We start from the raw sequence: 26,747 nt of genomic DNA on the forward strand, positions 1-26,747 counted from the left end.
TGCATCTTTACTAATGACCAACTCCCTACAATCCAGGGCTACCTCTGCGCCTCCGCTGTAATTATAGACATCACCGGTGGTGAGTTTCTCAAATTATTATTTTTTTCACCCAACTCTTTCTTTCCAGATTATTAATGGTTCAACTAAAAACTGATAACATTATCCATACCATTCATCATGGTGGAAGCCACCACAATCTTTGGCGCAGCCTGTTTCTTAGATTGGGAGTATTGCACTAAAATGGGCACAAAGTATAAGGGGGCCACTCAAGTGGAGTATGAATTTAGCAAAATAATGGAAATTATTTGGTGTGTGCCACGCCAACACCAACAACGGACACCGGGCAGCACTAACAGATCAACATAGTGACATGATGGTTCTGGCATTGAGCTAGTCCTCAGGTGTTCCCCATCCTGAAAACCATTTTTCTCTGGGTTTTAACTGATTTTGGAGATTATACAATAAACCCCGTAAGTCACAATGGAACTAAAGGACCATATCAACCATTTTATTTAGGTTCAGCTGATTTATTTTTTTTTCTTACAGAAATTGTTTTGACGGAAATTCAATTTGACATATAAGATGAAAACTCAGAAGGGGTCTAAATTCCATGGACACGGCGTCCTTCTATTTCTTTTTCCTTTTTGCACCCGACGTTAAATTTGATTTGTGTTATAGAAAAGAGAAAAAAACACACAAGCGCTTGATAATAATTTCACTGTACTTAAAGCTTTCCACTAGGTTCTCTGGGGCACGGGATGTCGAAATGACCTCTTAGTAGGATGGAAGAAAACTTTCAGGTATAATAAAATGAAACCATGGGTAATATTGATGTGTGCTACTTTATAAAAATGATACATAATGGCAGAAATAAACGTCCTTTCAATTTAATTTTTATCAAAATCCACTGCTGATTTAGTTCATAGACCGTTTGCAGGGGTTTAGAGCTCTATTTTGCAGACACAATGATCCAAATATCCTGCACAAACATAAAGGGAAATGATAAAATCCTGTCTGGATGCTTTTCCACTATTTTCGCCTCAATCACAGGGGCCAAGTGGATGTAACGGCAATTCTATCCCTTTTTATGCATGTTCAAAAATCTAAATTCTACCCTAGTCCCACCAAAAAATGGACAAATAGCCTGCAAAGCTTGCAACAAAAGTCTGACGACATAGCTGCAGTATAAAGGATGCAGAAGATGCTAAAATGCTGTCAGATCTTGATGTTGGTACCTCTCCCATAACTTTTCCCAAAGGACATGTGATCTTTTTAGTTTAGCCTTTACATTTGGATACTCTAGTCACTCCTCTTCAAAGGAACATTCCAGCCTTAATAAGCTATAGCTCGCAAAGCACATGGATATCACTACTGGGTCTCCCACTCCTCATGGTTGACCACAAGAGACCCAACCTGTGCTGCCTGGGGCCCCGTGTGCTGCCTGAGGCCCCCGTGTTCTGCCTGGAGCCACGTGTGCTGCCTGGGCCCCCCGTGTGCTGCCTGGGGCCCCCGTGTGCTGCCTGGGGACCCGTTCGCTGTCCTGTACCCCTGTGTGCTGCCTGGGGTCCCGTTCACTGGCTCTGCTCCCATGTGCTGCCTGGGGCCCTGTGTAGTGCCTGGGACCCGTTCGCTGTCTTTACCCCCCCGTGTGCTGCCTGGGACCCCGTTCACTGTCTCTGTCCCGTATGCTGCATGGGGCCCCTTGTGCTGCCTAGGGCCCCGTTATTGAGTATATCACTCAATGGTTCTCAAAAGCCTGAAAAATCTGATCCACAGCAGCTGGGGTATATTTTGGCCCAGAGGGGTATAAACTGGCCTAGGTGTTATGAAAGAGTCACCGTAGGAGGCAAAAACAGAAATGCCAGCTAAGTCCAGAAAACCAGAGAAGTTGGCAGCTATCGGATTGCAGACCCCTGAACCTATCAACAACAACTAGCAGTAGCTGTGGGGGGTTCCTACGGTGCCCTAGACCCCTCGATCACAGCCGGAGAACTACATAGCCTAAACACAGAAAGGGAAATCTAAACTGCCCCAGAGCAGACCCCAAAGCAATAGGCAGCCCCCAACATATAATGACGGTGAAGCAAGAAGAAAAAACACTAACACAGATAGAAAGATAGACTGAGCAAATGATGGGGCCCAAGCTAACTAGATAGGACAGGATAGAAAAGCTGCTGTCTGCAATCCGCCAAAAACCCTATCAAAACAAGAGCCAACAGACTGACAGGGAAAAAGGCCCTGAAGACGCTAGGCTTCAAAAAGACTATGTCAGCACTCAGGTATTTTCTGAAGACAGAGCAAAAAGACACAAAGTAATTCAGCTCACCCCAGCAGGGAATGGCAGAATCCAGAAAAGCAAGGCAAAATAAAACCAAAACACAAATGCAAAAAGCAAGGCAGAAAACTTAGCTTTTGAGGAGCAGGAATCAGACTGGTCTCCTAGAATCCCACAGAGAAATCACCAGTGAGGCAGAAGGGCGTCGGCTGCCTTATATCCAGTCAGCAATTCCCGTCACCCAGTCATCCTCTACCAGCTCAGGAGTTTGGTAATCAGCCTCACTACCTTCCTTTCCCAGAAGAGGGAGTTCATCAGACGTCAATGGTGAAGGGGAAAATGATCTCATAACACCTAGGCCAATTTATACCCTGGGTTATAGTTTGGCCTAGGTCAGAATATACCCGGGGTATAATCTGGCATAGGCCACTTTAACCCTGGGTATATTATGGGCGGGGGGATAATCTGGCCTGTTACACCGGGGTCAGATACCAGGTTGTCCATCAAAATCAGGCAAGGTGGAGTCAGAGTTAGGAGAGATAACAAAACAAAGTTGGGTCCGAAAAATAAGAATATCAAGAGTAAACCAGGAGCAAACCAAGTTATAACTGGCAACTTCCTACAGTATTTTGGTATCATTACAGAAGTTTAAGTAGGGTGTGGTACTGCCTCGTTGACCACAGCAGTGGGCTAAATACTCCTGCTTGCTGCTGAACGGTGCACGTGTGTGACTGGGTGCCACAACAGAATAAGAGGTGGGTGGATGTGGAGGAGACGCATACTTTTGTACATACAGTGTAGGTACAGTCATATGTTAAAGTTTGGGCACCCCTATTAATGTTAACCTTTTTTCTTTATAACAATTTTGGTTTTTGCAACAGCTATTTTAGTTTCATATATCTAATAACTGATGGACTCAGTTATATTTCTGGATTCAAATGAGGTTTATTGTACTAACAGAAAATGTGCAATCTGCATATAAACAAAATTTGACCGGTGCAAAAGTATGGGCACCTCAACATAAAAGTGACATTAATATTTCGTAGATCCTCCTTTTGCAAAAATAACAGCCTCTAGTCGCTTCCTGTAGCTATTAATGAGTTCCTGGATACTGGATGAAGGTATTTGTGACCATTCCCGTTTACAAAACAATTCCAGTTCAGTTTAGTTTGATGGTCGCCGAGCATGGACAGCCCGCTTCAAATCATCCCACAGATGTTCAATGATATTCAGGTCTGGGGACTGGGATGGCCATTCCAGAACATTGTAATTGTTCCTCTGCATGAATGCCTGAGTAGATTTGGAGCGGTGTTTTGTATCATTGTCTTGCTGAAATATCCATCCCCTGCGTAACTTCAACTTCGTCACTGATTCTTGCACATTATTGTCAAGAATCTGCTGATACTGAGTTGAATCCATGCGACCCTCAACTTTAACAAGATTCCCGGTGCCGGCATTGGCCACACAGCCACAAAGCATGATGGAAGTTCCACCAAATTTTACTGTGGGTAGCAAGTGTTTTTCTTGGAATGCTGTGTTTTTTAGCCTCCATGCATAACGCCTTTTTGTATGACCAAACGACTCAATCTTTGTTTCATCAGTCCACAGGACCTTCTTCCAAAATGTAACTGGCTTGTCCAAATGTGCTTTTGCAGACCTCAGGCGACTCTGTTTGTGGCGTGCTTGCAGAAACGGCTTCTTTCGCATCACTCTCCCATACAGCTTCTCTGTAATGTTTTCGGACTTTTATGCTAGATCCGTTATCTTCGCATTTAGTGTGTCGGCCATCTTGTTTCCTGGACTGTGCATTGACTTTTGCCCTCAACCAATATGGAGTCCTCAGCTATGATGTCCCTGCCCTGTTTCCTGCCAATTGTCCTTTTAATCAGCTCCAGCTGATTCACCTGTGCTCCTGAATCAGCTCTATTCCCAGTTTGTGACTTGGTCTGTGAAGCCTGGATCTCCTCTGCTTGGAACCATTTGTGGACACAGAACCCTTCTGCTTGCCAGCTACTTCTGACAGGAAAGTAATAGACTCTGAATATCGTTGGTTGTTTGCCTAACTCTGCAACTATCCTGCTACTGCACTACTTGTATGAAGTAATACAAGAAATGCTTAAGAAGCTTATGTCTCATGTGTCTTATTATACCCATGCGTTAGACTCTAGATAGACTGTATACCACATGACATTCTCCTTCTGCAAAGTGCACTGTATTGTTGACCGATGCACAGTGACACCATCTGCAGCAAGATGATGCTGCAGGTCTTTGGAGGTGGTCTGTGGATTGTCCTTGACTGTTCTCACCATTCTTCTTCTCTGCCTTTCTGATATTTTTCTTGGCCTGCCACTTCTGGGCTTAACAAGAACTGTACCTGTGTTCTTCCATTTCCTTACTATGTTCCTCACAGTGGAAACTGACAGGTTAAATCTCTGAGACAACTTTTTGTATCCTTCCCCTGAAAAGCTATGTTGAATAATCTTTGTTTTCAGATCATTTGAGAGTTGTTTTGAGGAGCCCATGATGCCACTCTTCATAGGAGAATCAAATAGGAGAACTACTTGCAAGTGGCCACTTTAAATACCTTTTCTCATGATTTGATACACCTGGCTATGAAGTTCAAAGCTCAATGAGGCTACAAAACCAATTTAGTGCTTCAGGAAGTCAGTAAAAAGTAGTTAGGAGTGTTCAAATGAAGAAAATGATAAGGGTGCCCATACTTTTGCACTGGTCAAATTTTGTTTAAATGCAGATTGCACATTTTCTGTTAGTACAATAAACCTCATTTGAATCCAGAAATATAACTGAGTCCATCAGTTATTAGATATATGAAACTGAAATAGCTGTTGCAAAAACCACAATTGTTATAAAGAAAAAAGGTTAACATTAATAGGGGTGCCCAAACTTTTACATATGACTGTATTGTAGCAATAAAGCATCTTACCCTATCTGTGCCAGGACCATCAACACCACCACACGAAGTAATACTGATAACTTGCAGATATCTCTTCAACTATCCAGGAGGAATTTTTTGGCAGGGTGCGTTGCCTGTAAGGTGTTAGATAGAGTTGAGCGACTTTTGGTTTTTTAGGGTCGCGTTTCGTTTCGTGAGCAAGATCGTCCGATTATAGGGAAAAGTCGGGGTCGTCCCGAAACACGAAACCCAATGTAAGTCAATGGGGAATAAAAGTCGGCAGTGAGAGGAGGACAGGAAACACACCTACAGTGCCCATTTGAATGCCAAAAGCATCAATTCTTCTTACTTAAGCTTGTCAACCTTAATTAACTTCATAATACAAGTTACGCACTGAAAAATGGGGGTTATTTGGCTACAGACTGTGGTGGGGGAGGGCTGGCTCCAGGTTTTCATGTGCCCTGGGCGAAAGAGCGCCCCTTTAACACATACCACAACTCATCATGCTCCGATACGGCAGAGAAATAGCGGTATAGTACAATGAAAAATACCTCACTTTTTACATCTCATGACGAGGCCCATCTATTTCTCCATACAGAATCATTGGTCCCATATAATGTTTGAAACAGTATATGATGAGCTCCACATAATGCTACAGTATATGTTGGTCCCCATGGATGAAGCTCCACTGTCTTATGGGCCCGAATAATGCTCCATACATAATGGGCCCCATTTCTAATGCTCTAGTGTATAATGGGCCCTGTAAATGCTGCTCCAGTGTCTGATGTCCACCTTTGGAATGTTCCAGTGTATGGTGGGCCCCATCTATCATTCTCCAGAGTATAGTGCTCCCCAAAAATTGCTGTCCCAACATTGAAAACAATCAAATAAGTCTCCTCGCTAGGGAATCCCTGTACTTGTCTGGACTCCTCGTCGTCCCCATCTTCCATCTCACTGCACAGTATTTCAACTTTGCAAGTGCTGTGATCCTGGGCAAGCAAGGGGGGCCCACTCGTTGGCGACGGCACTGGCACAGGGCCCCTGATAGTACGGTGGTGTGTCTGATGGCGGGTGGGCCGAACCTGCACTTTCATCTGCAGCTTCCTCTTTGTCACCGTGTAAGATGGAACTGTATATGGGAAGGGTAACCTGAGTTTCATCAGGGTCAGATTCAGATTGTGTAGCGTGCGAGGGGAATGTAGTGGTCTGGGTCAATGTACCAGCAGATTCATCGAGCAGTGGCTGGGCATCAGTGCACTTGTGTCGCCCCAGGAGTACGGTCGCCACAGTGGCATTACCTTCCTCCTAGGGAGTGTGATGTCATGCTTGGGAGCAACAAAGGATCTCTCTAGCAGGTTAACTGATTGGGCGGCGTTATTCCCACGAGTCATGACCCTCCAAACAGCGTTCATGAAGGCAAAGTGTTTGTTTTACGTGGGCAGTATGGTTGCAAAGCTGAACCTTAAAGGAATGTCCAGAAGGGCACCACCAGGAGTGGAGCCTACGGTTAAATTCGACTCCACCTGGGAAACCTCAACCATGCCAGCTACAGAACAGATGCACACATTGCAAGCTTAATTCCGTTAACGAACGAGACTCCGTCATGCCCCGCGGTCCGAGTCCGGCTTACTAGAGGGACACGTGAGGCTCTGGCACATGAGATTGGCCAATAACTGGTGTGTCATGCCCTTACATGTCCGTGGCTGCATGTGCGCTACACTGAAAAGGCCAGCGTTTGTCGCTTACAGGTGCAGATAACCCGCTGAACAACGATAGTGATGGGGATCACTGATTACAATTATTACCCGCGAACAATGATTTCCCAGTAAGTGCAGGTCAACCGCAGTTCCGGAATTAGGCCTAACCGTCATTCCTGAAAAAATGAAAAACGTACGTGTGCAAACCACAGGTGCTGTAGCTTGCTTAACAGCTCGCCAGCCGTTCTCACGCCCAGTATGGATTACACGTGATTGCACAAAGGTTAGAAAGGGTACCGTATCCCCGGATAACATGTATGGATAGCGTACACATTCAAAATATATGTCTCAGGAGGCAGGCTCAGACGGTGTCAGGCCCAGTATGGATTGCACGTGATTGCACAAAGGTTAGAAAGGGTACCGTATCCCCGGATAACATGTATGGATAGCGTACACATTCAAAATATATGTCTCAGGAGGCAGGCTCAGACGGTGTTAGGCCCAGTATGGATTGCACGTGATTGCACAAAGGTTAGAAAGGGTACCGTATCCCCAGATAACATGTATGGATAGCGTAAACATTCAAAATATATGTCTCAGGAGGCAGGCTCAGACGGTGTTAGGCCCAGTATGGATTGCACGTGATTGCACAAAGGTTAGAAAGGGTACCGTATCCCCAGATAACATGTATGGATAGCGTACACATTCAAAATATATGTCTCAGGAGGCAGGCTCAGACGGTGTTAGGCCCAGTATGGATTGCACGTGATTGCACAAAGGTTAGAAAGGGTACCGTATCCCCGGATAACATGTATGGATAGCGTACACATTCAAAATATATGTCTCAGGAGGCAGGCTCAGACGGTGTCAGGCACAGTATGGATTGCACGTGATTGCACAAAGGTTAGAAATATATGTCTATACATCAGGAGGCAGGCTCAGACGGTGTCAGGCACAGTATGGATTTGACGGCCCAGATTACACAGCGGAGGAGCAGGGAGAGGTAAAGATTGCAAATGCTGGGGCCCTGCCCAAGCAAGGGGGGCCCACTCGTGGGCGTCGGTACTGGCACTGGGCCCCTCATAGTACAGCGGTGTGTCTGACGGTGGGTGTGCACCACCACCGTCAGAGACACTTGATTGCACTATGAGGGACCCTGTGCCAGTGCCCGCGCCCAAGAGTCGGCCTACCCACCTGTCCAGGGCAACGGCACTCGCACGGTGTCGTGCGCTAGGTGGTGACCCCGGCCATGGGGGGGAGGCAGCACAGTTAGGGAGTTTTAGAAAGTGGCATATGTTGATGTTGGACATTCAGCTGATGCAAAAGGCGAAATAGGTGAAGTACCAGGAAGAGGTGGACCAAAGCAAGCCATTTTTCTGTCACCCTATGTGTCATCAGGGGAAGGTGGGACAAAATCCTTGGAAACCCATGCGTGGTTCATTTTAATGAAGGTTAGATCATCCACATTTTGGGTTGACAGACGGGTCCTTTTTTCTGTCAGGATTGATCCAGCTGCACTGAAGACTCTTTCTGATAGCACACTTGCAGCTGGGCAAGCGAGCTCCTGTAAGGCATATTGTGCCAATTCAGGCCAGGTGTCCAGTTTAGCGGCCCAATAGTCAAAGGGGAATGACCTGTGTGGGAGAACATCGATATGGGAGGAAAAGTAGTTTGTAACCATAGTTGACAACTGCTGTCTCCTGTCACTTTCCATCGATGCAGTATTACCAGTTGTGTGAGCGGTATTTGAAAAATCAGTCCACAAAATTGTCATGAAACCCCTGTCTCCAACGCCACTTCTGCTGTGTGCACCACGAACACCTCTGCCAAGCTGCCCCCGGTCCGTATGGCTCGTGTGAGAACCATCACCGCTGCTGTGTGCTGGGAATGCCTCAAGCAACCGATTTACCAGAGTAGCTTGTTTATTAGCCAATATTAGGTCAAGGTTCTCCTGTGGCATGATGTTTTGTAATTTGCCTTTATAGCATGGATCCATGATGCTGGCCAAACAGTAGTCGTCATCGTTCATCATTTTGGCAATGCGGGGGTCCCTTTTTAGGATCCGCAAGGCATAATCTGACATGTGGGACAATGTTCCCGGTGTCAATGATGCACTGCGAGTGCTGGGTGGAGGAGCACTTTCTGGCAAATCCACATCCCTCCAGTCACGCACAAACCCTGTACCAGACCTTGCCACGCCAACATTTTCATTTGCCCCACGAGATGAATCCTCCTCCCCTAAGTAATCATCCCCATCATCATCCTCCTCCTCCTCTTCTTCCTCCACCTCGTCCAGGAGAGGTCCCTGAGCAGACAATGGCTGAATGTCATCAAGGATTCCCTCCTCCTCTTCCTCCTCATCAACATTGGCTGCAGACGCCTGCTCCTTAAGGTGCGTCAAAGTTTGCATGAGCAGACGCATAAGTGGGATGCTCATGCTTAGGATGGCGTCGTCTGCGCTTACCAGCCGTGTGCATTCCTCAAAACACTGAAGGACTTTACAAAGGTCTTTCAGCTTCGACCACTGCACACCTGTCAGCTCCATGTCTGCTCTCAAAGTGCCTGGCCGTGTATCCTCCCACAAATACATTATGGCCTGTCTCTGCTCGCACAGCCGCTCCACCATGTGCAGGGTGGAGTTCCACCTTGTTGCAATGTCGATAATGAGGCGGTGGTTGGGAAGGTGGAGCAATCGCTGCAGCTTCTGCATACGAACGGAGTGTACAGGCGACCGGCGGATGTGCGCGCACAGTCTTCGCACCTTCTGGAGCAGGGCTGTTAACTCCGGATAATTTTTAAGGAAGCACTGCACCACCAGGTTCAAGGTGTGAGCCAAGCAAGGTATGTGGCTGAGTTTTGAAAGGGCTATGGCTGCCACAAAATTACGGCCGTTATCACTAACTACCTTGCCTGCCTCAAGATGTACACTGCCCAGCCATGACTCAGTTTGTCGCTTCAAGTACTCGGCCAGCACCTCGGCGGTGTGTCTGTCGCCCAAACACATCATCTGCAACACAGCCTGCTGACGCTTTCTACTAGCTGCTCGATAGGGGGACACATCGTGTGCAACAGTGGCAGCTGCAGATGGAGTGCTCGTACGACTGCGCTCTGTGGACGAGCTTTCGCTTCTGGAGGAGGAGGAGGAGGAGGGTCGAACGCCTACAGCCAACTGTTTCCTATACCGTGGGCTAGGCAGCACTGTCCCACCACCGCTGTCCCCTGTGGACCCTGCATCCACCACATTAACCCAGTGCGCAGTGATGGACACGTAACGGCCCTGGCCATGCCGACTGGACCATGCATCAGTTGTGAGGTGCACCTTTCCGCTCACTGACTGCTTGAGTGCATGGACAATGCGGTCTTTCACATGATGGTGGAGGGCTGGGATGGCTTTGCGAGAGAAGAAGTGGCGACTGGGTAGGTCATAGCGTGGTACTGCATAGGCCATGAGTTCGCGGAAAGCTGTGCTTTCCACCAACCGAAAGGGCATCATCTCAAACGAGATTAGTTTGGCAATGTGGGCGTTCAAACCCAGTGTACGCGGATGAGAGACTGAGTACTTTCTTGAGCTACTCATAGTGTCTGGGAGGGTGAGCTGGACTTGAGAGCTGCATATGGTGGAAGTAGCGGTGGACAGGGCGGACTGAGAGAGGGTTGATGATGGTGATGGAGTTGGTGTTCTTTCTGATGGCATAGAATCAGTCTTTCGTTGATATAACAGTGGGATTCCCTGACTGCTGTGGTCTTGCAACGACACCTCAACATTTGCTGCTGTGCTAACCGGTGGGCTTACAGTGGGGGAAACAATGTAGCGTTGCTGACTACCTTCATTGTGATCAGTTGCACATGTGGCACTTGAGGTTTGGTGTTGTGTCCACGCTTGCAAGTGCATGCTGGTTAAATGTCTAAGGATGCAACTGGTATTCACATTTTTCAGATTTTTCCCTCGGCTAAAGGTCTTTGCGCACTTCTTACAGATAACCTTGGCCTGATCATGAGGATTTTGGTCAAAAAAGTGCCACACTGCACTCTTCCTACTTTGGCAGACATTTTGCGGCCTAGCACGCTGTGATCTTTTGACCCTCTGGACAAGCTGTCCAGCAACTCTTTTGATGTTTGGAGCCTGTCTTTGGAGTGCTCCGGGCCTGCCAGATAACAGCTGTTGCGATGTCGATGTCTGCTGTGGATGCTCCTCATCTGAGCTATTGGAAGCAGCACCCTCTTCCCCCAATGGATGCCAATCTGGGTCAAAAACTGGGTCATCCATCACCTCCTCTTCTATGTCATGTGCACCTTCCTCTGTGTCACCGTGTATGGTGGTATAGTGTGCGGGAAGGGGCACCTGAGTCTCATCAGGGTCAGAATCTTGCTCTGTACACTGCGAGGACAATGTAGCGCTCTGAGTGAATGTACCAGCAGAATCATCCATCAGCGGCTGTGCATCAGTGCACTCCATGTCAGATTCATCTTGGCCTGGGCAATTCACCATTTCACTTGATAATCCAGGCATGGAATGTGAAAACAGCTCCATGGAGTAATCAGTAGTATGGCCTGCGTCATCCTTCAATCTTGGTTGGGGTGAAGGACACAAGGAAAGGTGTGGTTCATGAACATGAGTCTCCAATGACGACTCTTTTACTTTTTACAACTGAAGAAGAGGAGGCAATAGAGCTGGAGGCTGAGTCAGCAATGTAAGACAAAACTTTTTCCTGATGCTCTGGCTTTAAAAGCGGTTTGCCAACTCCTAGAAACCTAAGCGTTCGAGGCCTTATGTAGCCAGACGATGACGCAGGGTCAGCTCCTCCTGCATTCGGTCCTATTTTGCTCTTGCCACTACCATCAGATCCACCACCAACACCATCATTACCAGCTGCCAACCCCCGCCCAATTCCACGGCCTCTTCCACCAGCCTTCCTCATTTTTGGTAGAAATGTAGACAAAATCCAACAAACTATATAGTAATGTAAAACAAGGTACAAGGTGTCTATAGGACAGGGGAGATTTTGAATTTCTGCAGACACTTGTGGACACTGGACACTTTTGGATTGTGTGAGGCCCACTGATATCTGAGCGCTATGTGACAGGCTCGATGGCACAGCTGTGACCAAAGTGACTAGAGGATAAGGGAGATTTTGAATCTCTGCACACACTTTTGGACACTGGACACTTTTGGATTGTGTGAGGCCCACTGATATCTGAGCGCTATGTGACAGGCTCGATGGCACAGCTGTGACCAAAGTGACTAGAGGATAAGGGAGATTTTGAATCTCTGCACACACTTTTGGACACTGGATGGACACTTTTGGATTGTGTGAGGCCCACTGATATCTGAGCGCTATGTGACAGGCTCGATGGCACAGCTCTGACCAAAGTGACTAGAGGATAAGGGAGATTTTGAATCTCTGCACACACTTTTGGACACTGGACACTTTTGGATTGTGTGAGGCCCACTGATATCTGAGCGCTATGTGACAGGCTCGATGGCACAGCTGTGACCAAAGTGACTAGAGGATAAGGGAGATTTTGAATCTCTGCACACACTTTTGGACACTGGATGGACACTTTTGGATTGTGTGAGGCCCACTGATATCTGATCGCTATGTGACAGGCTCGATGGCACAGCTGTGACCAAAGTGACTAGAGGATAAGGGAGATTTTGAATCTCTGCACACACTTTTGGACACTGGATGGACACTTTTGGATTGTGTGAGGCCCACTGATATCTGAGCGCTATGTGACAGGCTCGATGGCACAGCTGTGACCAAAGTGACTAGAGGATAAGGGAGATTTTGAATCTCTGCACACACTTTTGGACACTGGACACTTTTGGATAGTGTGAGGCCCACTGATATCTTAGCGCTATGTGAAAGGCTCGATGGCACAGCTGTGACCAAAGTGACTAGAGGATAAGGGAGATTTTGAATCTCTGCACACACTTTTGGACACTGGATGGACACTTTTGAATTGTGTGAGGCCCACTGATATCTGAGCGCTATGTGACAGGCTCGATGGCACAGCTGTGACCAAAGTGACTAGAGGATAAGGGAGATTTTGAATCTCTGCACACACTTTTGGACACTGGATGGACACTTTTGGATTGTGTGAGGCCCACTGATATCTGAGCGCTATGTGACAGGCTCGATGGCACAGCTGTGACCAAAGTGACTAGAGGATAAGGGAGATTTTGAATCTCTGCACACACTTTTGGACACTGGATGGACACTTTTGGATTGTGTGAGGCCCACTGATATCTGAGCGCTATGTGACGGGCTCGATGGCACAGCTGTGACCAAAGTGATTAGAGGATAAGGGAGATTTTGAATCTCTGCACACACTTTTGGACACTGGACTCTTTTGGATTGTGTGAAGCCCACTGATATCTGAGCGCTATGTGACAGGCTCGATGGCACAGCTGTGACCAAAGTGACTAGAGGATAAGGGAGATTTTGAATCTCTGCACACACTTTTGGACACTGGACACTTTTGGATTGTGTGAGGCCCACTGATATCTGAGCGCTATGTGACAGGCTCGATGGCACAGCTGTGACCAAAGTGACTAGAGGATAAGGGAGATTTTGAATCTCTGCACACACTTTTGGACACTGGACACTTTTGGATAGTGTGAGGCCCACTGATATCTGAGCGCTATGTGAAAGGCTCGATGGCACAGCTGTGACCAAAGTGACTAGAGGATAAGGGAGATTTTGAATCTCTGCACACACTTTTGGACACTGGATGGACACTTTTGAATTGTGTGAGGCCCACTGATATCTGAGCGCTATGTGACAGGCTCGATGGCACAGCTGTGACCAAAGTGACTAGAGGATAAGGGAGATTTTGAATCTCTGCACACACTTTTGGACACTGGATGGACACTTTTGGATTGTGTGAGGCCCACTGATATCTGAGCGCTATGTGACAGGCTCGATGGCACAGCTGTGACCAATGTGACTAGAGGATAAGGGAGATTTTGAATCTCTGCACACACTTTTGGACACTGGATGGACACTTTTGGATTGTGTGAGGCCCACTGATATCTGAGCGCTATGTGACAGGCTCGATGGCACAGCTGTGACCAAAGTGATTAGAGGATAAGGGAGATTTTGAATCTCTGCACACACTTTTGGAGACTGGACACTTTTGGATTGTGTGCGGCCCACTGATATCTGAGCGCTATGTGACAGGCTCGATGGCACAGCTGTGACCAAAGTGACTAGAGGATAAGGGAGATTTTGAATCTATGCACACACTTTTGGACACTGGGTGGACACTTTTGGATTGTGTGAGGCCCACTGATATCTGAGCGCTATGTGACAGGCTCGATGGCACAGCTGTGACCAAAGTGACCAGAGGATAAGGGAGATTTTGAATCTCTGCACACACTTTTGGACACTGGATGGACACTTTTGGATTGTGTGAGGCCCACTGATATCTGAGCGCTATGTGACAGGCTCGATGGCACAGCTGTGACCAAAGTGACTAGAGGATAAGGGAGATTTTGAATCTCTGCACACACTTTTGGACACTGGACACTTTTGGATTGTGTGAGGCCCACTGATATCTGAGCGCTATGTGACAGGCTCGATGGCACAGCTGTGACCAAAGTGACTAGAGGATAAGGGAGATTTTGAATCTCTGCACACACTTTTGGACACTGGATGGGCACTTTTGGATTGTGTGAGGCCCACTGATATCTCAGCGCTATGTGACAGGCTCGATGGCACAGCTGTGACCAAAGTGACTAGAGGATAAGGGAGATTTTGAATCTCTGCACACACTTTTGGACACTGGACACTTTTGGATTGTGTGAGGCCCACTGATATCTGAGCGCTATGTGACAGGCTCGATGGCACAGCTGTGACCAAAGTGACTAGAGGATAAGGGAGATTTTGAAACTCTGCACACACTTTTGGACACTGGATGGACACTTTTGGATTGTGTGAGGCCCACTGATATCTGAGCGCTATGTGACAGGCTCGATGGCACAGCTGTGACCAATGTGACTAGAGGATAAGGGAGATTTTGAATCTCTGCACACACTTTTGGACACTGGATGGACACTTTTGGATTGTGTGAGGCCCACTGATATCTGAGCGCTATGTGACAGGCTCGATGGCACAGCTGTGACCAAAGTGACTAGAGGATAAGGGAGATTTTGAATCTCTGCACACACTTTTGGACACTGGACACTTTTGGATTGTGTGAGGCCCAATGAATGTCTGAGCGCTATGTGACAGGCTCGATGGCACAGCTGTGACAAAAGTGACTAGAGGATAAGGGAGATTGGATTGCTTTTAAAAAAGCAGTTTGCGGAGCAGTGGGTAAACAGCAATGCAGGAATGTCAGGAAGCCTTAGAAGGCAGCCCAACAACCAACACCACTGATACACCACTATATAGCCTCCCCTTGCACTGCACACACAGTGACTGGTGTGTTGTGCAGGCCAAATTGCTAGCAGCAGAAGCAGTTTTTTTTTCTTCTCAGCAGGACAAAAAAAAAAATTGGGATTGCTTTTAAAAAAGCAGTTTGCGGAGCAGTGGGTAAACAGCAATGCAGGAATGTCAGGAAGCCTTAGAAGGCAGCCCAACAACCAACACCACTGATACACCACTATATAGCCTCCCCTTGCACTGCACACACAGTGACTGGTGTGTTGTGCAGGCCAAATTGCTAGCAGCAGAAGCAGTTTTTTTTTCTTCTCAGCAGGACAAAAAAAAAAAATTGGGATTGCTTTTAAAAAAGCAGTTTGCGGAGCAGTGGGTAAACAGCAATGCAGGAATGTCAGGAAGCCTTAGAAGGCAGCCCAACAACCAACACCACTGATACACCACTATATAGCCTCCCCTTGCACTGCACACACAGTGACTGGTGTGTTGTGCAGGCCAAATCGCTAGCAGCAGAAGCAGTTTTTTTGTCTTCTTCCCTGCCTAACGCTCTCCCTACAGAATCAGCAGCAACCTCTCCCTATACTAAGATCGGCAGAAGTAAGATGGCGGTCGGCGTGCACGCCCTTTTATACCCCCTGTGACGCCCACCAAAGCAAGCCAATCACTTGCATGCCCTTCTGAAAGATGGTGGTGACCCGTGCCTATGTCATCACGTTGCCCACAGTGTCCGTGGATCCTGATTGGCTGAAAAAGAGCGCAAAACAAACTTTTGAAACGCAACTTTGGCGCGTAAGTCGCCGACCTCGTGGCCGACCTCATCCTAGGGTCGGGTTTCGTTTCATGAAACCCGACTTTGCCAAAAGTCGGCGACTTTTGAATTTTTTCGACCCGTTTCGCTCAACTCTAGTGTTAGATATTAGAAGAAGCAAAACTTTCCAAAAAACGTAAGTGAAAGTCCAATCTCTATATATAGTATCCACAGTCTGAGGCTTCATAGTTCAGACAGAACATGAGCCAAAGCAAAGGCCAACTGAAGATCAAAGTCTGGTATCTTCAAGTTGCAAACTCCAGACTAATGTCTCACATTGTAAGGTTTTCCTAACAGATAAGGTACAATGAGCGATGGTGGAGGATTAATTTTACATTTACCATTATCACTTCTTCACTTTGTAGCAGTTCCTTTTTTCTGTTTCAGATCAAACAGTTTAAGCACATATTGTAATTCCTCCAAACATGAAAGGAAATGAAACATAAGAATAGTAAGAAGAATGTGATTGGGACCTTCTGGAGATAAAACCAAAGCAACACGAAAATGTAACAAAGAAGGATCAAACACAAATTTACATATTTCTGATGCTTTTTTTCCCCTGTAAATATATAAAATAAAATGTAATAAAACAGAATGCTGCAGCTTTCATTATTGGGAAACTGCTATTAGCAGACATACCTGTGGGATCAGCTGCACGGGGGCTTGAGAGGAGTGGGGGGCACAGTCACTCAACGGGGGCTTGAGAGGAGTGGGGGGCACAGTCACTCAACGGGGGTTTGAGAAGAGTGGGGGGGCACAGTCACTCAACGGGGGCTTGAGAGGAGTGGGGGGCACAGTTGCTGAACAGGGGTTTGAGAAGAGTGGGGGGCACAGTCATTCCACGGGGGCTTGAGATGAGTGGGGGGGTCACATTTGCTCCACGGGGACTTGAAAGTAGTGGGGGTCACATTTGTTCCACGGGGGCTTGAAAGGAGTGGGGGGCACAGTCGCTCCATGAAGGCATGAGAGGATTGGGGGGCACGGTCTCTACAGGGGGGCTTGAGAGCAGTGGGATGCTCAATCGCTCTGCAGCACTTCACTGATAATTCAGATTCTTCTCCGACTCAGAACGTTGTGTTTGTGACCAATAACCTTTTTTTTTATCATTGCCAGTGTTTTGCTTTTGGGTATGTTACAGGAGGTGCGGTAACCCAAAATACGATAATACCGGTGTTTTGGTTGTTTTTTGTTGTTTGATGGCTTTTACTGTACAAGTAACATTTTTCTATTGAATATGATCTTTTTTTCTTGAATGGGTAAAAAACTTTTTAAACTTTGTTTTCATATTTGTTAATCATTTCGTCCATTTGCACTTTGTTTTTCAGTCCTTTTTCTTGACTTGAACCTGCGATCGTTGATCACTAATTCGCTCGTACTATATATTGCTCGATCCTGCTCTGTGTCTGGCCTTCGCAGGGGCACTCAAGTGGCAGCAATGGGGACTTTCACCCATGGCAACTTACTTTCACCACACGAGGATCATGAAACTTAATTGTTGTAGTCAGAAATGTGACAGGAGCATTTAATTATCTGAACAGCAGCGATCAGTGCCATGTACGGTGTGGGCTCCGGACCATGACGGATGAATACGAAATTGAGCCTGAAGGGGTTAAAAATATTCCCTTACTGTGTTTCCCACATTGTAGCATGTAACACTATAAGGAATAGTTAATTTGCTAGATCTCTGTCAATTTCAGGAAGTGATCAGAGACAATTGTAAGAATTAGTAAATTCCGTCACATTGTAACAATCCGGAGAAGATTCAGATGGGGGCGGTCTGAAGTTACACTTGTCTGTAAGGTCAGCAATGACATACATATATAATAAATCATTTCTGTCTGTCCCCTCCGGCACGCTGTACACACAGATGAGACCCTACATATGGGATCCGTGCTCCAGGACAGTCTTCACTCATTTACTGTAATCTCCATGGTTCTACATTTCATCTTCAATTCCCGGAGTAATCAATCAAAATAACAAAACATTTTATATTTGTCAATGCAACATCAACCGAATCATTCTACAGTGTAGACAGGACCGGAGCTGGACAGGAAAATGTGGACTCCAATCGACGGGCACACATATCATGGTGTAACCTTTGCAACTGCATAGGGGCCCAGGAAGTAAGGGGGCCCATGTCCTCCTTCAAAGCAGGTGGAATTGTGCATTATAATGAGGTTTTTAAATGTAAAGGTCCAATATTTTGTTCTTTCACAAGGTACTCTCCTGTCTGTGTCCAACACTGTTCCAGACAACCCCGGTCCATGTGCTCATAATATTGCATCTGAACAAGACCTGATTCCTTGACCTGGGCAGGACGTGGAGCCGCTGATTTCACCAGAGTCAGCCATGCACGTATTCAGATCATGGTCATCATCTCCTTTGATTAGTTTTACCATCTACACTGTGTTCCAAATTATTATGCAAATTGGATTTAAGTGTCATAAAGATGTAATTTTTTGTTTTTCAAATAAACTCATAGATGGTATTGTGTATCAGGGCTCTTTGGATCATTGAAATCAATCTCAAATGCCTGTGATAATTAGTTTACCAGGTGAGCCCAATTAAAGGAAAACTACTTAAGAATGATGTTCCACATTATTAAGCAGGGCCCAGGTTTCAAGGAATTAAGGAAAGAAAAAGGATCTCTCTGCTGCTGAAAAGCATCAAATAGTGCAATGCCTTGGTCAAGAGATGAAAACATTAGATATTTCCCAAAAATTTAAACGTGACCATCGTACTGTTAAGAAATTAGTGGTTGATTTTGAGCACAGACATGTTTGTGCTGATAAAGGAAGAATGAGGAAGGTTTCTGCCAGGCAAGTTCATCGGATTAAGAGAGCAGCTGCTAAAAAGCCATTACAAACCAGCAAACAGATATTTAAAGCTGCTGGTGCCTCTGGAGTCCCTCAAACCTCAAGGTGAAGGATCCTTCAAAGGCTTGCTGTGGTGCATAAACCTACTATTCAGCCACCCCTAAACAGTGTTCACAAGCAGAAATGGTAGCAGTGGGCCCAGACATACATGAAGACTAATTTTCTTGTTTACTGATGAGTGTCGAGCAACCCTGGATGGTCCAGATGGATGGAGTAGTGGATGGTTGGTGGATGGCCACTATGTCCCAACAAGGCTGCGACATCAGCAAGGAGGTGGAGGAGTCATGTTTTGGGCCGGAATCATGGGAAAACAGCTGGTAGGGCTCTTTAAGGTTCCTGAAGGTGTGAAAATGACCTCTGCAAAGTATATCAAGTTTCTGACTGACAGCTGTCTTCCATGGTATAAAAAGCAGAAATGTGCCTTCAGGAGCAAAATCATTTTCATGCATGACAATGCACCATCTCATGCTGCAAGGAAGACCTCTGAGTCATTGACTGCTATAGGCATAAAAGGAGATAAACTCATGGTGTGGCCACCATCTTCCCCTGACCTCAACCCTATGGAGAACCTTTGGAGTATCATCAAGCAAAAGATCTATGAGGGTGGAAGGCAGCTCACATCAAAACAGCAGCTCTGGGAGGCTATTCCGACTTCATGCAAAGAAATACAAGCAGAAACTCTCCAAAAAATTCACAAGTTCAATGGATGCAAGAATTGTGAAGGTGAAATCAAAGAAGGGTTCCTATGTTACCATGTAACTTGGCCTGTTAGGATGTTTTGGAGTTAAATAGCTTTTTTGTTCAATGAATGTGACCTCCTAATGCTGCAAATTCCACAAATGAACATTTTCAGTTCTTTAAAACATATCAAATGTTTAGAAATTCTACTGTGCCTAATAATTTGGAACAGTGCAATTTGAGTTTTTATTCATTTTGGAGATTATACTGTTATCATTGGGAGGTTTCTTCAATAAAATTTGATGTATACTCTAACAGGTGATGACTTTTATTAGACTGACTGTCATTTCTACAGACTATTTAGGAAAATCATAGAAAAATATCATTTGCATAATAAATTGGAACACAGTGTAGATCAGTGTTTCCCAAACTCCAGTCCTCACGGACCCCACAGGTCATGTTTTCAGGATTTCCTTATTATTGCACAGATGGTGGAAGTATCATCAAGGCATCAGGAATTCTCTCACCTATGCAACTCTATGGAAATCCTGAAAACATGACCCGTTGGGTCCGTGAGGACTGGAGTTTGGGAAACACTGATCTAGATTGTTCTGAGGTGCTGATTACAGTATAGTTCCAAGCAGAAAAGTCAATCTAAGGAAGACACTCGTGCTACCAGACTCACCCAAGGAAAAGCCGCCTCCAATTCTTTTGGATTCAAAAGAGAACAAGCATTAATAATAATAATAATAATAATAAATTTTATTTCTATAGCGCCGACATATTCCGCAGCACTTTACATTTCAGAGGGGACTTGTACAGACAATAGACATTACAGCAATAATCACACACAGTAGATTATAACAAATACCAAGAGGAATGAGGGCCCTGCTCGCAAGCTTACACTCTATGAGAAAAGAGGTAGACACGAAAGGTGGGTGGTAACAGTTGCCCTGATTGTATGGACCAGCCATAATGTTAAGTGTGTAACAGTACAGACACAGAGGGCTAATGGATGCATAAAGCATGTGGGAACATGATGCGGGGAACCTGGTTATGGTAAAACTTTTGGCTGTGCCACACAGGGATAGATTAGGTTAATGTGTTGAGGCGATAGGCCAGTCTGAATAAATGTGTTTTCAGGGCACGCTTAAAATTGTGGGGATTGGGGACTAATCGTATTGACCTGGGAAGTGCATTCCAAAGAATTGGCGCGGCACGTGTAAAGTCTTGGAGACGGGAGTGGGAGGTTCTGACTATTGAGGATACTAACCTCAGGTCATCAGCAGAACGGAGGGCGCGGGTAGGGTGGTATACTGAAACAAGGGAGGAGATGTAGGGTGGTGCTGAGCCATGGAGGGCTTTGTGGGTGAGGGTAATAAGTTTATACTGAATTCTGGAGTGGAAGGGTAGCCAGTGTAATGACTGGCACAAGGTAGAGGCATCGGTGTAACGATTGGTGAGGAATATGATCCTGGCTGCAGCATTCAAGACAGATTGGAGGGGGGAGAGTTTGGTAAGAGGGAGACCGATTAGAAGAGAGTTACAATAGTCGAGACGAGAATGAATAAGAGAAACAGTAAGAGCTTTTGCAGAGTCAAAAGTAAGAAAAGGTCGAATTCTAGAAATGTTTTTGAGGTGCAGATGACAAGAGCAAGCCAGTGATCGAATGTGGGGGGCAAAGGAAAGCTCGGAATCAAGAATGACCCCAAGACAGCGGGCCTGTTGCTGGGGAGTAATAGTGGAGCCACACACAGAAATAGCAATGTTGGGTATAGGTGCATTAGTAGAGGGAGGAAACACAAGGAGTTCAGTCTTTGACAGGTTCAGTTTCAGATATAGTGAGGACATGATGTTAGACACAGCGTTTAGACAATCGCCGGTGTTTTCTAGAAAGGCTGGCGTGATGTCAGGAGAAGAAGCGTATAATTGGGTGTCATCAGCATAGAGATGGTACTGGAAACCAAATCTACTGATTGTTTGACCAATAGGGGCAGTGTACAAGGAGAAGAGGAGGGGGCCTAGAACCGATCCTTGGGGGACCCCAACAGTAAGGGGAAGGTGAGAGGAGGAGGAACCGGCAAAAGATACAGTAAAGGAGCGGTCGGAGAGATAGGAGGAGAACCAGGAGAGAACGGTGTCCTTGAGGCCAATGGAACAGAGCATAGTGAGGAGGAGCTGATGATCCACAGTGTCGAATGCTGCAGAGAGATCCAAGAGAATTAGCATGGAGTAATGACCATTGTCATGGTCACGTGTGTCAGGACGCAGATGATGTCGCAAGGCGAACCCATAACACACGTGACCCTGGATACACCGCCTCCAGTGGGGCGAACTTAAATAATAAAGCGTGCAGGTGGATACGCCGCCTCCACCTGGCGGATTTATGTATTACACGTTATACAATAAATCAAATGATAAAGGGGGAACCTGGGAAACTTTAACAATGGTGGGCCCTGCGATAGGGAATGGGGACATGGAGACCTCCTAAGCTCCCCTGAGCCAGTGTCCCTGCACTCCTTACATTCCCTAAACAGGCTCCGCACCTGTCGCCGCACGCGTACCTTAACGCCCTTGCTCACCCTGACCCTAAACCCTCACTAGGGAATGGGTCGGTGCGGAGACTAATCCCACCACTGCACTAAGAACACACATGAGGAAAGAGACAATACAGGGGAAAACACCACTTAGCTTTGCTCTGTTGCGTGCGCTCCTAGCAACAGAGCCCTCCACCTGAGTGCATCTTCTCCTCCACCTGGATCCATCACATAACAGGATCCTTCACCTTAGTGCAGCCTTGGAGCAGAGTCCAACACCAGTTGCAGCTGCTTAGTACCAGAGTCCCAAGGAAGTGTTCAGCTTCTGCCACGAAGTCAAGCATGCTTGAGTCCAGCTCAGCGGCCAAGTCCCACATGGTGAGTGCCACTCTCCATAGTAGCCACTCCACCAGACCATGCAGACACTTCCTGCTGACTCCATCACTGCGACCCCACCACGCCATGCAAACCCTTTGTCCAGACACCATAGCTGCAACACGTCCCCCCTGGCTAAGCTGTGCAGGACTCCTCACCAGCTCCATCCTTCCTCCAGGCTCTCCACTTCAAAGTGAAAGCAATCTCACAATATCACAGGCAGTGAGTGAACACCCTGAGCACACCTTTATAGGGTGTCAAACCTGATCCATAATTAAGTGCAAAAAACCCTAAAGTGCAATACCACTCACCACCACCGGGGACAGTCAAGACACCTTGGAACTTTCCAAAGTAAAAAAAGTTCACCCAGTGCAATTTAAAACTGTCAGATCACTTCAGATCATGACAGTACCCCCTCCTTAATGAGGGGCCTCTGGACCCTCAAGACCACCCCTCATTAGGGAAACACCTACAGCGGGGATGCCCAGAACCTGAGTTCACCCCACCATTCCCTGACACTTCAGGTTTATGACAAACACACCGCTGGTATTGGCAATAAAGTTCATTTTGGAGGCACCACTCATCTCCACAGCGCTGACCTGGGGAACGAGTTAATGTATGTGTAGGTTTGCTCAGAGCTGATCAGACTCCACAACACATTTCCACAAGATGTTTTTTGGTGGCACCCATACATGCTCGTTCACACACAGGTCCGGACCTGAACGTTTATTGCACACATACATATGTCATAACTTGGTGAACTCACTCTGGACTCAACAGAGGCGTCCCCCTGTGTCACCACACTCACACCCCCACTATTCACCAAGGGACACCACCCTCCAACCCTTTCACCATGAGGACTGCGCCTCTTAGGGTTAGTTAATGGCGAGGGTAGAGATTTGTCCCTACTCCCCCGCAGCACACCTGCTACACACACCAGGAGGAGAAGGGGACCGGGAAATGGAGGAAAAATACTCTCGCTGGTCGACTCCACACGACCAGGAGGGCGGCTTCTTCGATGGTATGAAGATTTGGCGTAAAACCCCGCGGACTCTCACACCAGTCAGTTCACCACAGGGGCGTACCCCTTCACCTCGGGGAATACCAGGCAGCTCCGTGGGGCACCATTCCTCCCACCTGCCTGGGTGCGCCCGCCTGCATGAACCAGTCCTGCTCCCCAGCAGCGACTCTAGGGTAGAGTTGAGCGACTTTTGGTTTTTTAGGGTCGCGTTTCGTTTCGTGAAACCCGACTTTTCCAAAAGTCGGGTCGAGCAAGATCGTCCGATTATAGGGAAAAGTCGGGGTCGTCCCGAAACACGAAACCCAATGTAAGTCAATGGGGAATAAAAGTCGGCAGTGAGAGGAGGACAGGAAACACACCAACAGTGCCCATTTGAATGCCAAAAGCATCAATTCTTCTTACTTAAGCTTGTCAACCTTAATTAACTTCATAATACAAGTTACGCACTGAAAAATGGGGGTTATTTGGCTACAGACTGTGGGGGGGGAGGGCTGGATCCAGGTTTTCATGTGCCCTGGGCGAAAGAGCGCCCCTTTAACACATACCACAACTCATCATGCTCCGATACGGCAGAGAAATAGCGGTATAGTACAATGAAAAATACCTCACTTTTTACATCTCATGACGAGGCCCATCTATTTCTCCATACAGAATCATTGGTCCCATATAATGTTTGAAACAGTATATGATGAGCTCCACATAATGCTACAGTATATGTTGGTCCCCATGGATGAAGCTCTACTGTCTTATGGGCCCAAATAATGCTCCAAACATAATGGGCCCCATTTCTAATGCTCTAGTGTATAATGGGCCCTGCAAATGCTGCTCCAGTGTCTGATGTCCACCTTTGGAATGTTCCAGTGTATGGTGGGCCCCATCTATCATTCTCAGACGGTGTTAGGCCCAGTAAGGATTGCACGTGATTGCACAAAGGTTAGAAAGGGTACCGTATCCCCAGATAACATGTATGGATAGCGTACACATTCAAAATATATGTCTCAGGAGGCAGGCTCAGACGGTGTTAGGCCCAGTATGGATTGCACGTGATTGCACAAAGGTTAGAAAGGGTACCGTATCCCCGGATAACATGTATGGATAGCGTACACATTCAAAATATATGTCTCAGGAGGCAGGCTCAGATGGTGTTAGGCCCAGTATTGATTGCACGTGATTGCACAAAGGTTAGAAAGGGTACCGTATCCCCAGATAACATGTATGGATAGCGTACACATTCAAAATATATGTCTCAGGAGTCAGGCTCAGATGGTGTTAGGCCCAGTATGGATAGCACGTGATTGCACAAAGGTTAGAAAGGGTACCGTATCCCCAGATAACATGTATGGATAGCGTACACATTCAAAATATATGTCTCAGGAGGCAGGCTCAGACGGTGTTAGGCCCAGTATGGATTGCACGTGATTGCACAAAGGTTAGAAAGGGTACCGTATCCCCGGATAACATGTATGGATAGCGTACACATTCAAAATATATGTCTATACATCAGGAGGCAGGCTCAGATGGTGTCAGGCACAGTATGGATTTGACGGCCCAGATTACACAGCGGAGGAGCAGGGAGAGGTAAATATTGCAAATGCTGGGGCCCTGCCCAAGCAAGGGGGGCCCACTCGTGGGCGTCGGTACTGGCACTGGGCCCCTCATAGTACAGCGGTGTGTCTGACGGCGGGTGTGCACCACCACCGTCAGAGACACTTGATTGCACTATGAGGGACCCTGTGCCAGTGCCCGCGCCCAAGAGTCGGCCTACCCACCTGTCCAGGGCAACGGCACTCGCACGGTGTCATGCGCTAGGTGGTGACCCCGGCCATGGGGGGGGAGGCAGCACAGTTAGGGAGTTTTAGAAAGTGGCATATGTTGATGTTGGACATTCAGCTGATGCAAAAGGCGAAATAGGTGAAGTACCAGGAAGAGGTGGACCAAAGCAAGCCATTTTTCTGTCACCCTATGTGTCATCAGGGGAAGGTGGGACAAAATCCTTGGAAACCCATGCGTGGTTCATTTTAATGAAGGTTAGATCATCCACATTTTGGGTTGACAGACGGGTCCTTTTTTCTGTCAGGATTGATCCAGCTGCACTGAAGACTCTTTCCGATAACACACTTGCAGCTGGGCAAGCGAGCTCCTGTAAGGCATATTTGGCCAATTCAGGCCAGGTGTCCAGTTTAGCGGCCCAATAGTCAAAGGGGAATGACCTGTGTGGGAGAACATCGATATGGGAGGAAAAGTAGTTTGTAACCATAGTTGACAACTGCTGTCTCCTGTCACTTTCCATCGATGCAGTATTACCAGTTGTGTGAGCGGTATTTGAAAAATCAGTCCACAACATTGTCATGAAACCCTTGTCTCCAACGCCACTTCTGCTGTGTGCACCACGAACACCTCTGCCAAGCTGCCCCCGGCCCGTACGGCTCGTGTGAGAACCATCACCGCTGCTGTGTGCTGGGAATGCCTCAAGCAACCGATTTACCAGAGTTGCTTGTTTATTAGCCAATATTAGGTCAAGGTTCTCCTGTGGCATGATGTTTTGTAATTTGCCTTTATAGCGTGGATCCAGGATGCTGGCCAACCAGTAGTCGTCATCGTTCATCATTTTGGCAATGCGGGGGTCCCTTTTTAGGATCCGCAAGGCATAATCTGACATGTGGGCCAATGTTCCCGGTGTCAATGATGCACTGCGAGCGCTGGGTGGAGGAGCACTTTCTGGCAAATCCACATCCCTCCAGTCACACACAAACCCTGTACCAGACCTTGCCACGCCAACATTTTCATTTGCCCCACGAGATGCATCCTCCTCCCCTAAGTAATCATCCCCATCATCATCCTCCTCCTCCTCTTCTTCCTCCACCTCGTCCAGGAGAGGTCCCTGAGCAGACAATGGCTGAATGTCATCAAGGATTCCCTCCTCCTCTTCCTCCTCATCAACATTGGCTGCAGACGCCTGCTCCTTAAGGTGCGTCAAAGTTTGCATGAGCAGACGCATAAGTGGGATGCTCATGCTTAGGATGGCGTCGTCTGCGCTTACCAGCCGTGTGCATTCCTCAAAACACTGAAGGACTTTACAAAGGTCTTTCAGCTTCGACCACTGCACACCTGTCAACTCCATGTCTGCTCTCAAAGTGCCTGGCCGTGTATCCTCCCACAAATGCATTATGGCCTGCCTC

Source organism: Dendrobates tinctorius, unplaced genomic scaffold (assembly GCF_039654945.1).
Source record: "Dendrobates tinctorius isolate UK_male_01 unplaced genomic scaffold, ASM3965494v1 ptg000138l, whole genome shotgun sequence".
Lineage (NCBI taxonomy): Eukaryota > Metazoa > Chordata > Amphibia > Anura > Dendrobatidae > Dendrobates > Dendrobates tinctorius.